This window comes from Elephas maximus, chromosome 13 (genome assembly GCF_024166365.1).
Source record: "Elephas maximus indicus isolate mEleMax1 chromosome 13, mEleMax1 primary haplotype, whole genome shotgun sequence".
Classification (NCBI taxonomy): domain Eukaryota; kingdom Metazoa; phylum Chordata; class Mammalia; order Proboscidea; family Elephantidae; genus Elephas; species Elephas maximus.
In genome coordinates, this window is record NC_064831.1 from 65,367,177 (window position 1) to 65,378,265 (window position 11,089).

Here is an 11,089-nt window from a genome sequence, read left to right on the forward strand (position 1 = left end):
TCGCATATACTGCTGCCCCATACAAAAATAGGCACACACACCTTTAACTATCTTTGTATCCTCTACCGGGCTTAGCATACTACTTTGCGGTGGAAACCAAGTCATTCACTCAGGCATGCATCCTCTAATATTTACTGAGCACTTAGTATGAACCAGGTGTTATTCTAGGAACTGGGGATATAAAAAAAATATAACAGTGAACAAAAAACCTTCCTTCGTGAAGCTTACATTTTAGTGTAAATAAACAGTATTTAGAATATTAAACAGTATTAAGGGCTAAGAAGAAAAAAGAAAAGGATTTTTGAATTTAGGTAAGACTGGCCAAAAAATATCTGAGAAGATCACTTTTGGGTAAAGTGAAGGAGCCAGCCATGTGGAAATCAGTGGTGGAGTCATTCCAGGCAAAGGGGACAGAAAATGCAAAAGGTATTTTCCAAAAATGCAAGAACGCTGTGTAGCTGGAGCAGAGTGAAGAGAGGATAGTAGGAAATGAAGTCAGAGAGCTTCTTGTAGAACATAATGGCTGGTTCTTGCAGGTCATAATTAGGACCTGGACTATTAAATGAGAAGCCAATAGAGGGTTTTAAGCAGAGAAGTGGCACGGCCTGACAGGTTTTCTTGCCTGTTTGCTTTTGTTTTATTATTGTGGTAACCGACTTAAACCCAAAACCAAACCAAACTCATTGCCATCAAGTCGATTCCGACTCATAACAACCCTATGAGACAGAGTACAACTGCCCTGTAGGTTTTCAAGAAGCGCCTGGTAGATTCAAACTGTCAACTTTTTGGTCAGCAGCCAAAGCTCTTAACCACTATGCCACCAGGATTTCTGTAACTGACTTACGTTTTAAAAAAATCACTAGAGTTACTGAGTTGGAAACGGACTGAAGAGGGAGCAATAATAAAGCAGAGAGGAACTGTTAGAAGCTACTGAAATAATCCAGGCTAGAGATGTTGGTGATATTGACTCGGGTAGTAAAAACAGGGGTAGTAGGAAGTGGTCAAGTTCTGGCTAGTACACTGAATACAGAGCAAAGAGGATTTGCTGTGGACCACGTGTGAAAAAGAGAAAGAGAGGAGTCAAGAATGCTTGTTTGATAACCAAGAGGAGATATTAAGGGGCTTCTAGGTATAAGGGGGAAACCCTGGTGGCATAGTGGTTAAGTGCTACAGCTGCTAACCAAAAGAATGGCACTTCAAATCCACCAGGTGCCCCTTGGAAACCCTATGGGGCAATTCTACGGTATCCTACAGGATCGCTATGAGTGAGAACCGACTCGATGGCAACAGGTACGCTTTTTTTTTTTTTTTTGGTTTAAGTATAAATGGGAAACCCTGGTGGCGCAGTGGTTAAGAGTTACAGCTGCTAACCAAAAGGCTGGCAGTTCGAATCCACCAGGCGCTCCCTGGAAACCCTATGGGGCAGTTTTACTCTGTTCTATAGGGTTGCTATGAGTCAGAATCAATTCAACAGCAACGAGTAGGTATAAGGGGCCCCGGTGGCACAGTGGTTAAAGCACTCAACTGCTAACTGAAAGGCTGGTGGTTCAAACCCACTAGCCAATGTAGCAGTCTGCTTCCACAAAGAAAAGATTTACAGCCTTGAAAACTCTATGGAGCAGTTCTACTCTGTCCCATAGCATCACTATGAGTCACCTGCAATGAGTTTGGTTTTTTTCAGTTAGGTATACTGCTGTACAGTACACAGGAGAAATCCCGGCTAGAGACAGATATGAGAGTCATCAGCATATAGCTGCTATTCAAAGCCATAAGACTGAATGAGATCACTCAGGGAGTGAGTATAGAAAGAAGAAATTCAAGGGCTGTGCCCTGAAGCCCTCAAACATTTAGAAGCCAGGGAAATGAAGACTAACAGCTAAGGAGCTGGCAATGTAAGAGGCAAAGGAGGGAAATATGAAATTCTGAAAGTAAGGTAACGTTTCAAGTAAAAGTGTGGACAACTGTGCCAACTGCTGTGGAAAATTTGAAGTAAAACGAAGATTATGTTTTTGGAATGAATGGTAAGGAATTATAGAGAAAGCAATGAACCTGCAAAGAGAAGACTTGGTAGGGTGACTTTGAACATGTTATTTAGCCTTACTGAGTCTCATTCTAGTCTGCAAAAGAGATTTAAGATGTTGTAAGTTTATTCTGGGTTAAGAATTTTCATTCCCGTAATTAATAAATATTTGAAGGAATCACAATCCTGAAAAGTAACTCTGAAGAAAAGGAATGCTATTTTATAATCTTGACTTTCTTCATTCATAGTCTAGCCCTATGAGTTTTGTTTTGTTTTAATCCCCAACATGAATGAATTAGCCATGCTTCACTGAGGACTTATAAACTAGCTTCTTCTTAAGGTCAAAAGTCACATAGGGCCTGTCAGGTGAGATAGAGTGAAAAATAATTATACGCAGATCATCCTAGTCCCTAAAACCCAAAGTCAACTACATGTTTAGAAGAATGAGTAAAATTCGCAAGTACAGCAATGATAAATGCACTGAAGTTTCATCTTCTAAAGTGCATGTCACCAACTGATATTCACAGGCAAGTGCAACAGAGAAGAGCACAGGCTTCGAAGCCTTGGATTCAAATTCCAGCTCTGAAAGGTACTCAGATAAATGCTTCCAGTAAATCAATCACCTTCTCCTGGCCTGTTGGGGTGTTCGTAAAATAGGAATAATTCCAATTACACAATATATGAGGTAACATGAGTACTTTTTTTTTTTTTAAACATGAGTACTTAGCACAATGTTTAATTCCTAACACTCCGGAAGCTATTATTGATGGCAGGCAGTATCAGACTAAAAACTTTGCAGTCAGACATTCTGAGTTGGAGTCCCTGTCCTGTCATTTACTAGGTGAACGTGAGTAAGCCATTTCATCTTTCTTATCTGTAAAACAAGATCACAAACACCTACCTCAGAAAGTCATTACAGTAAAACCTTCGAAAGCTGGAACCTGTGTAAGGCAGAAACCTGTCAGAGAAGGAAAACTCAAAATATTTTCTGCTGACACAGAGGGGCAGAAAAGTGGTAAGACTACACCCTATCAAAGACGGAAAACTTGCGAGACAGGGAAAAACAAGGCAGTCCTGTCAAGTTCCAGCTCCCATTGGTTTCACCGTACAAGGATCGGAAGAAATAATGTATGTAAAGTACTCTGCAGTGTACACTCAATAAATGGTAGCTACTGTGATTATCATGATGCTTGATGAAAGGATTAAATGAGAAGAATCACCACCAATCTAAGGAAGTTAACAGGGACACTGTATTTAGCGAACCAAAAACAGTGCTGTGGTAAAACTATCTGTCCTTCCTATGGAAATCAGAGAGACTTAGGTAAGTCAGTAGACCTTAGGGCTCGAGGAAGGTCAGATTCATTCTGGCCCATTAATAATATTTTAAGGATGTTTCTGAATTTAAAGATTACAAAGTTGACACTCTACAGTTCACATTTTTAGTTATGATTCTCGATAGAAACTGACCGCCACCTCTGAATTGCAGAATCATCTACCAGTCCAGAGCTGTATTTCCTTCCATACCTTCAGCATGTTTCCTTACAAGAATTATTTCCCTACTGTATATGCGATTATAACCACTATGTAAGCTCCAGAGGGCAGGGATCATAACGTAACCTTTTTTGCATCTAAAAATGCTAGAGCGTTGCTTTGCATGTACAGTGGAAGCTCAATGTCTGTGGTGCAAGCTTTCAAGCAGAGTATCTACTCTTTCCCCCAAAAATTTGATTCACTCTGCTCATTCAGAATTTAAAAATCAAAAACATTTAGGCAGGATGAGACAGAGAGCTCACTAGTCCACTACCTTTTTTTTTTTTTTTAAATGAGGAAACTATATCCCAAAGATGTCATGAATGGTCACAAGAGCCTCATTTGGAATGGAGAGGCCCCTACATACTCTGCAAAAAAGACCTATCATTACTGCCATGCTGGTTACTGTGGGTTTTGTATTTTATCTGGTTTGGCCTTATAATCACATGGTCTTTGGTTTCTAGGTTATTTGGACATTAGCTTGTGTCAAACATCAATGAATCCAAAGGACTCCTGGCCATGATGAATATGAGTCTCCAATTCCACAGGACCATAAAATTTTGAGTCCTTTAACTCCAGCTCTTTCTAACAGTGGAGTTTTGTAAAGTACAGAGTGGGGTTAAGCAACTTGGCCAAGACCACAAAGTGATTCAGTGGAAGGGTAAAATACAGAACCCAAGTCTTCTGACTCTGGGGCTAAGAACCTGCTCCCCGTAATGCACTGCCTCCTTAAGGCTACAAGCCCCACTCATCCCTAGAGTGTTGCCGGAAATCATCAGGGGCCGCTGCTTGCTGTGACTCTGCATCAGTGGATCAATCAAGAGTCCCACTGAGTTCTGGAGGTTTTTTCCTTTTTATATCAAAGTAGTAGACTGAAAACTGGTAGTTAGAATAGGTTAGTTGGAAAAATGTATTAATCCAAGATCATCACTGAGATCTTAAGGGAAATTATGAATTCTTACAGTGATGCAGTAAATAAGATAAACTATGTAAAACAGCTCTGAAACGATATAAGTAGTCATTTACACTTAGACTTTTTTTGAGAACTTATCATCATCTTTCAAGCCTTAAGAGTTAATTTATATGTCCGCTATCTTCTTCTAACAGATCTTTGGAGTAAAACATTATCAGAAAATCCATGTCCTCCTTTCACTGTGAATTTGTGGCAACTAGTGAAACCACAATATAATCAGCAGAATATCATATCACAAAGTAGACTTTGCAACACTAGTGTAGTAGGATGCTAACGTACTGAGGATAGTGGGGAAATGTTCTAAGGGCAAATAAATTTGGAAAATACAGTGTTAAGAAGTTTCTTTGTTGCAGAAATTCTCAGAACTTTTAACATGCTAGTGAACTTTGTGAATCTGGAAGAACGAGTTATTACAATATACAGTATTTCCCAAATTCATTTGACCATTTCCCTTAGGGTACAGCTTCATGACTTGAATTACCTCAGATTCACAGGAGAGTCCCAGGGGCCACCAATTTACACCTAAGTGAAACTTAAAGAAAACAGAAGGGTTCTGGAGTGCCTAAGAGCATTTGTACAAGCTATATCTGCACATTTTGATTTATCAGCAAGGAACAGGCATCAACTCTCAGTGTTCAGGTAATATGGAGCCTACTTACCAGTTTTCAGCTTTCTGAAAGGAGGGAGAAAGCAGAATCCATATTGGCAAATGTAACCCAAACTACAGAATGCTATGCAGCCATGAAAAGTGATAGCATAGAGCTGCACAAAAACAGAAAGATGTTATCGTGATTTATTGTTGAGTATGAAAAGCATGGCACAGAATCAGGTAGAGTACGATTACATTTATAAAACTCTTTTCTGTTTGTTATTGTCATCAGGTGTCACCGATTCAGTTCTGACTCACAGTAACCTTACGTACAACAACATGAAACACCGCCCGGTCCTACCCCATCCTCATGATCTTTTCTATGCTTGAGCCCACTGTTACAGCCACTGTGTCAACCCATCTCATTGAGGGTCTTCCTCTTTTTTGCTGACCCTCTCTACTTTACCCAGCATGATGTCCTTCTTCAGGGACTGGTCCCTCCTGATAACATGTCCAAAGTATGTGAAGGCAAAATCTCACCATCCTTGCTTCTAAGGAGAATTCTGGCAGTACTTCTTCCTAGATTTGTTCATTCTTTTGGCAGTCCATGGTATATTCAATATTCTTTGCCAATACCACAACTCAAAGGTGTAATTCTTTAACCTTCCTTATTCATTACACAGCTTTCCCATGTGTATTTTCTGTATATGCCAAGGTAAGTGTACAGAGAGACGTTTAAAAGGATGCTCGCCAAAATGTCAACACTATATCTCCAGGTGGTAAGAATGCTGAGGAATTTTTCACTTTTTCTTTTTACTTTTTTGCATGGTTTTAATTATTTACAGTACATTTTGAAAGCAAACAAACAAAAGCTAGTTTCTAAAAAGTTCATGTGGTCCACGAAGTCCTGATTTCCCTTAACATTCATCAAAACGAAAAAACCAAACCCAGTGCCGTCGAGTCGATTCCAACTCATAGCAACCCTATAGGACAGAGTAGAACTGCCCCACAGAGTTTCCAAGGAGCGCCCGGCGGATTCGAACTGCTGACCTTTTGGTTAACCACTGCACCACCAGGGCTCCAAGCAAAGAGTTAATGTGAGCAAAACTATCCTGTTGTATGATATTCTCAAGAAGCTTAAAAGTCACCTGTGAGAGTATGATGAAAAAGTTCACGTGAGTGATGACACAAAATTGTATAGTATTTAATGGCCCTTCCTTGGCACTCATCCCCTCAAGTCTGAAACTGCTACTCGTATCACCCATATCTGACTACTGAATTTTTACTCCTCCTTCAAACCCCAAATTCCTCCATCAGGAGTCATGTCTTCCTGCCTTTTTACATCACACAGTGTACTTCACTTGCTGGGATTAACATATAGCAAAACTTGACATTCCTGTGCAAGTATTACCTCCACTATTATATGTTTCTTGAGAACAGGAGCAGTTATTTTAATCCGCTTTGTATCCCTACAGGAGACGTAACAGTTATTCCCTAAGTATTAATTGTATAAAACAACTTGAATAAAATAGAAGGTATGCCAGGTGCAGGTCCTTGACAAAGATTCTTGAGTTGGAATGACAAAACGTTTATTTGAGAAAATGTACATTAAACTGGGTTTTGAAGTTTGCCAAGACATCCATCAAGCAAAGGATGAAAGCAAAATTAACATAATAATCACAAATAAATGCTGTCATGAGGAAGTCACCCTTTAACTTATTTTTAAATAAGTCTGACTAAAAAGCAATGAGACATTAAGCAGTATTCTTTAAAAAAAAAAAAGAACCAAATCTTCCTGAAAGTAGTGTTGCAGAGTGACAAACGCAAGGAAAGAGATTTAAAGCACAGGAACTTTTTCATAACAAAAGCCTGACAATTAAATTGTTACAACAACAAATTCCCCTTCTTGAGCCTCATAAAATATAGGAACCAAGTATATAAACCCGTCCACACCACCTAGGAGTTTAATGCAGGTACGAACCCACAGATGTCAGAATTCAGCACTGCATGGATTTTAGAAAGGTAATATAGTGCATCTTATGGCAGCTTCCCGAGACCATTCATATTTCTGAAGCAAAACACCCGAAGAGCTGCACCAAGTGGGACAGCCTAAATCAGATCTCGCCCCTAAATTGACTGTGGAACCAAACATATCAAAAAAAAAAAAAAAAAAAACCCTGAAAAAGCCTCTCACATTTTAGAATTTCAAGTAAGGCATTATAGACCTGCAGATCCTTCAACAGCAATCAGCAAGCCTAGCCAGTGGATACCAGGATTGAGGAAGGGTCCACAGTTAAACATTGCTGGTAAACACGATTAGTAACACTCAGACACAGAAGAAGGAAAGGGGTTAGGGAATGAAAGAGGAAAAAAACGGAGGGGTAAAAAAAAAGGTGTATCAGCTGGAAACTGCCACCAATAAATGCCTAACTACCTTCAAAGCCAAGGTAACTAACAGATAGTCTATGGTTAGCAAACTTTAAAATGCCATCAGAGTTCTGTTTGCAATCTATTTATGACCTACAGTTTGTCAACACTGTCCTGGACACTGAGGTTATCAAGAAAGTTAAATCCCAATCTAGATGGATTGTGCTCCATTGCTGCAACTCTTCCTGAAGAACATTAATATCTGGTAATTGCCCTGCAAATGTGTGAGGACAAAAACCTCTATTTGGTTGTAACAGACAGACAACAAATCCCACTGGGCATTTTTTTTTTTTTTAATAATTTTTATTGTGTTTTAAGTGAAAGTTGACAAATTGTCAGTCTCTCACATAAGAACTTAAATACACCTTGGTACATAGTCCCAATTACTCTCCCCCTAATGAGACAGCCCGCTCTCTCCCTCCACTCTCTCTTTTCATGTCCATTTCGCCAGCTTCTAACCCCCTCTACCCTCTCATCTACCCTCCAGGCAGGAGATGTCAACATAGTCTCAAGTGTCTACCTGATCCGAGAAGCTCACTCCTCACCAGCATCCCTCTCCAACCCACTGTCCAGTCCAAATCATGTCTGAAGAGTTGGCTTCGGGAATGGTTCCTGTCCTGGGCCAACAGAAGGTCTGGGAGCCATGACCACTGGGGTTCTTCTAGTCTCAGTCAGACCATTAAGTCTGGTCTTTTTATGAGAATTTGGGGTCTGCATCCCACTGCTCTCTCGGTCCCTCAGGGGTTCTCTGTTGTGTTCCCTGTCAGTGCAGTCATCGGTTGTAGGCGGGCACCATCTAGTTCTTCTGGTCTCAGGATGATGTAGTCTCTGGTTCATGTGGCCCTTTCTGTCTCTTGGGCTTGTAATTACCTTGTGTCCTTGGTGTTCTTCATTCTCCTTTGAACCACGTCAGTTGAGACCAATTGATGTACCTTAGATGGCTGCTTGCTAGCATTTAAGGCCCCCCACTGGGCATGTTTTTTGAAGAAAGAGACCCAAAGAAAAATTTACATAATTAAAAGAAACCAAGTTTTTTTTTTTTTAATGTTTTTAAAACTGAAAGACAATTAGAATTCACCTTAAAAAAAAAATTCAGGAAAATAAAATTTCTTAAACTATTTGGTAAGAATATAACAAAACTGGCAGAACCCTGATTCACCCACTACCCACGCATGTGGCCAGATGGGTTACTACGTTATCTGACTCTAACCTCAACAAAACCCAAATATCCAGAATTATTTACCTAAACTGCAACAAGAAAAAGACAAAAATCCTAAGATACTACTTCTACTCAATTTTTTTAAATAGCAGAAATAGGAAGGTATATGAAGAAACAGCAGTATTAGGGAACGGCAACTGACAATATTAATGATACACCTTGAGTCCGAGAGAGTAACAATAACATATATGCCAAATCCACAATTTCTTCTCCGTGATTCTTAAATACCTTCTGAAGTAGTACAAGGGATCAGGTCTACAAACTGAAGAGAATACAATTCAAACACTCGGGAAGAGAGACTTCAATTCACATGCCAATTTCAACATGATGTCACCCATTCTAACAAACATTCCAAAGCAAGTATTTCTGGGAGGACTTTGAGTGAGCTGTCTAGAAACATTTAACAACTCACTCCAACTGGATCTATGATTTCAGATTTCTCCCTCCTGTTTCTCATTCAGTGCCCCCTTTCTCCACCCAGAGGTGGGCTATCCTTTGAATTCCTTACAGCACTTTGTACTTTTATGGCACTTGACCTACACTTATTTACAGTAAAATCATCATGTGTATAACTTGCCTTTCCTTTAAGAACTTAAGCTTCTTGGGGACAAAGGCTCTTCTGGCGCCAGGCCAGAGCCATTTAAGCAGGTGGTCAATAAATGCACAGAGACTCAATTCACCTTTAGTGTCTGCTTCTCAATCTTTTCCCTCAAACCCACTTTCAAAAGCACACTGCTCCTTCCCATTACCCTGTCACTGTTCTCATACTAGAGGCAGTCGAAGTGTAGGTTAGGAGCATGGGCTCTGGAACCAGACTGCCTGGATTCAGATCCTGGCCTTGCTGTTTACTATATGTCTACCTTCTCTGTGCCACTGTTTCCTCATCTTTAAAGTATGAATTTCATACCTGTCATAAAGATGAAATGGGATAATAAATGTATAGTGCATAACACTGCCTGGGATATAGTAAGGGCTCAATAAATATAAGCTTATTCCAAGCGGAAGAAGCAGAGTGTACTTTGAAAAACCATTACTATTATCTTCATAAGAATCTACAGCAAGTAAAGCATAACAAACTTGTGCCTGGTGAGTTACCGAGAAGAGTTAGAAAGCTTTGAAAAGCACTGCTTGAGTACTGAACGCCATGGACATAACCTTTTAATTCCAACTAAAATTCACAAGCAGTAACATCTGGCCCGCACAGCTCTCTGGTGTCTTATCTATATGCACTCAAGAAACAAATGGAACTATGCTTTGCCAGCAATCTTATCAAATTACTACACATTCCCCTCCTTAAGAAAAAAATCTTACTCTTTACGTAAACTACTCAAACCTTCTTAATTACAAAACGCCAATCTATCCACAGTCTTTAACTCTGAGCAAAACTAACATGATATTGACGTTTACAGAGACAAGAATTTATGAAATGCCTGAAACAGCACAACCAGGTCCTTACTTGAATCCTTAAAGTCTATGTGGGACTTGTAACCTTGGTTCACTAACTAGACAACACATCCTTCCCAGCACGCAGCACTGCAACCGGGAACAACTATGCAGTAACCAAATTTTCCACAATAGTAAACTGTCCTCCACCATCTTTGACAGTTTACAGCATCACAAAAAAAACCCCAGGTTTTGTCTCCACCAATGCCATTACAGTCACCATTAATCAAACTAAAATGCAAGTGCCGCCATTGCGACTTCCTTTGGCTGAAAAAGAGGTGGTACTTTCCCTATTTACCTGAGCGGAGCACAGGGCACCAAACTCTCAGCCCTACCTGAAAATTTAACTTCATCGCAGACAGCTGACCATACAGGGCTTACTCAGACGTTAGCGCATAAACAAGCATTCGATCCTTGTTTACTTCCTTTTAACAGCGCATGAAAAATGTCAAAAACACCTGAGATTAAGTAATTTCCCTTAATAAGGAGTTACCAAGCCAGCAACCTAATTTAATGTGGTTCTGCATACATTAAACCTGAAACGCTCTAAGCACAACTCTCCAATACAGGTTGGAGAACAATGCTACAGAAGTCACAAAAAAGGCTAGACGACTACTCAACTTCACCCCGGAAAACCAACCCCTTCGCCTTTGAGTCCATTCCAATTCAAAGAGACCCTACAGGGCAGAGAACTGCCCCACAGTGTGGTTTCCAAGAAGGAGTTGGTGGATTCGAACTCCGAACCTTTTGGTTAGCACCCGAGCTCTTGACCACTGTGCCACCAGGGGTCCCAACTTTCCCCTACTCTCTGGGATAAAAAAGGGCGAGAGCACTATGTTTTATAGAATAGAAAGTGGTCTAGATCGTCTAACAGAATTACATAAAATC

General features: G+C 40.1%; 1 protein-coding gene across 3 annotated transcripts in view; it reads right to left on the bottom strand.

The window, feature by feature from the left end:
* The window catches only part of SIN3A (SIN3 transcription regulator family member A), a 72,886-nt gene that overhangs the window by 55,929 nt on the left and 5,868 nt on the right, over positions 1-11,089 (bottom strand). The gene's annotated exons all lie outside the window — the stretch shown is intronic.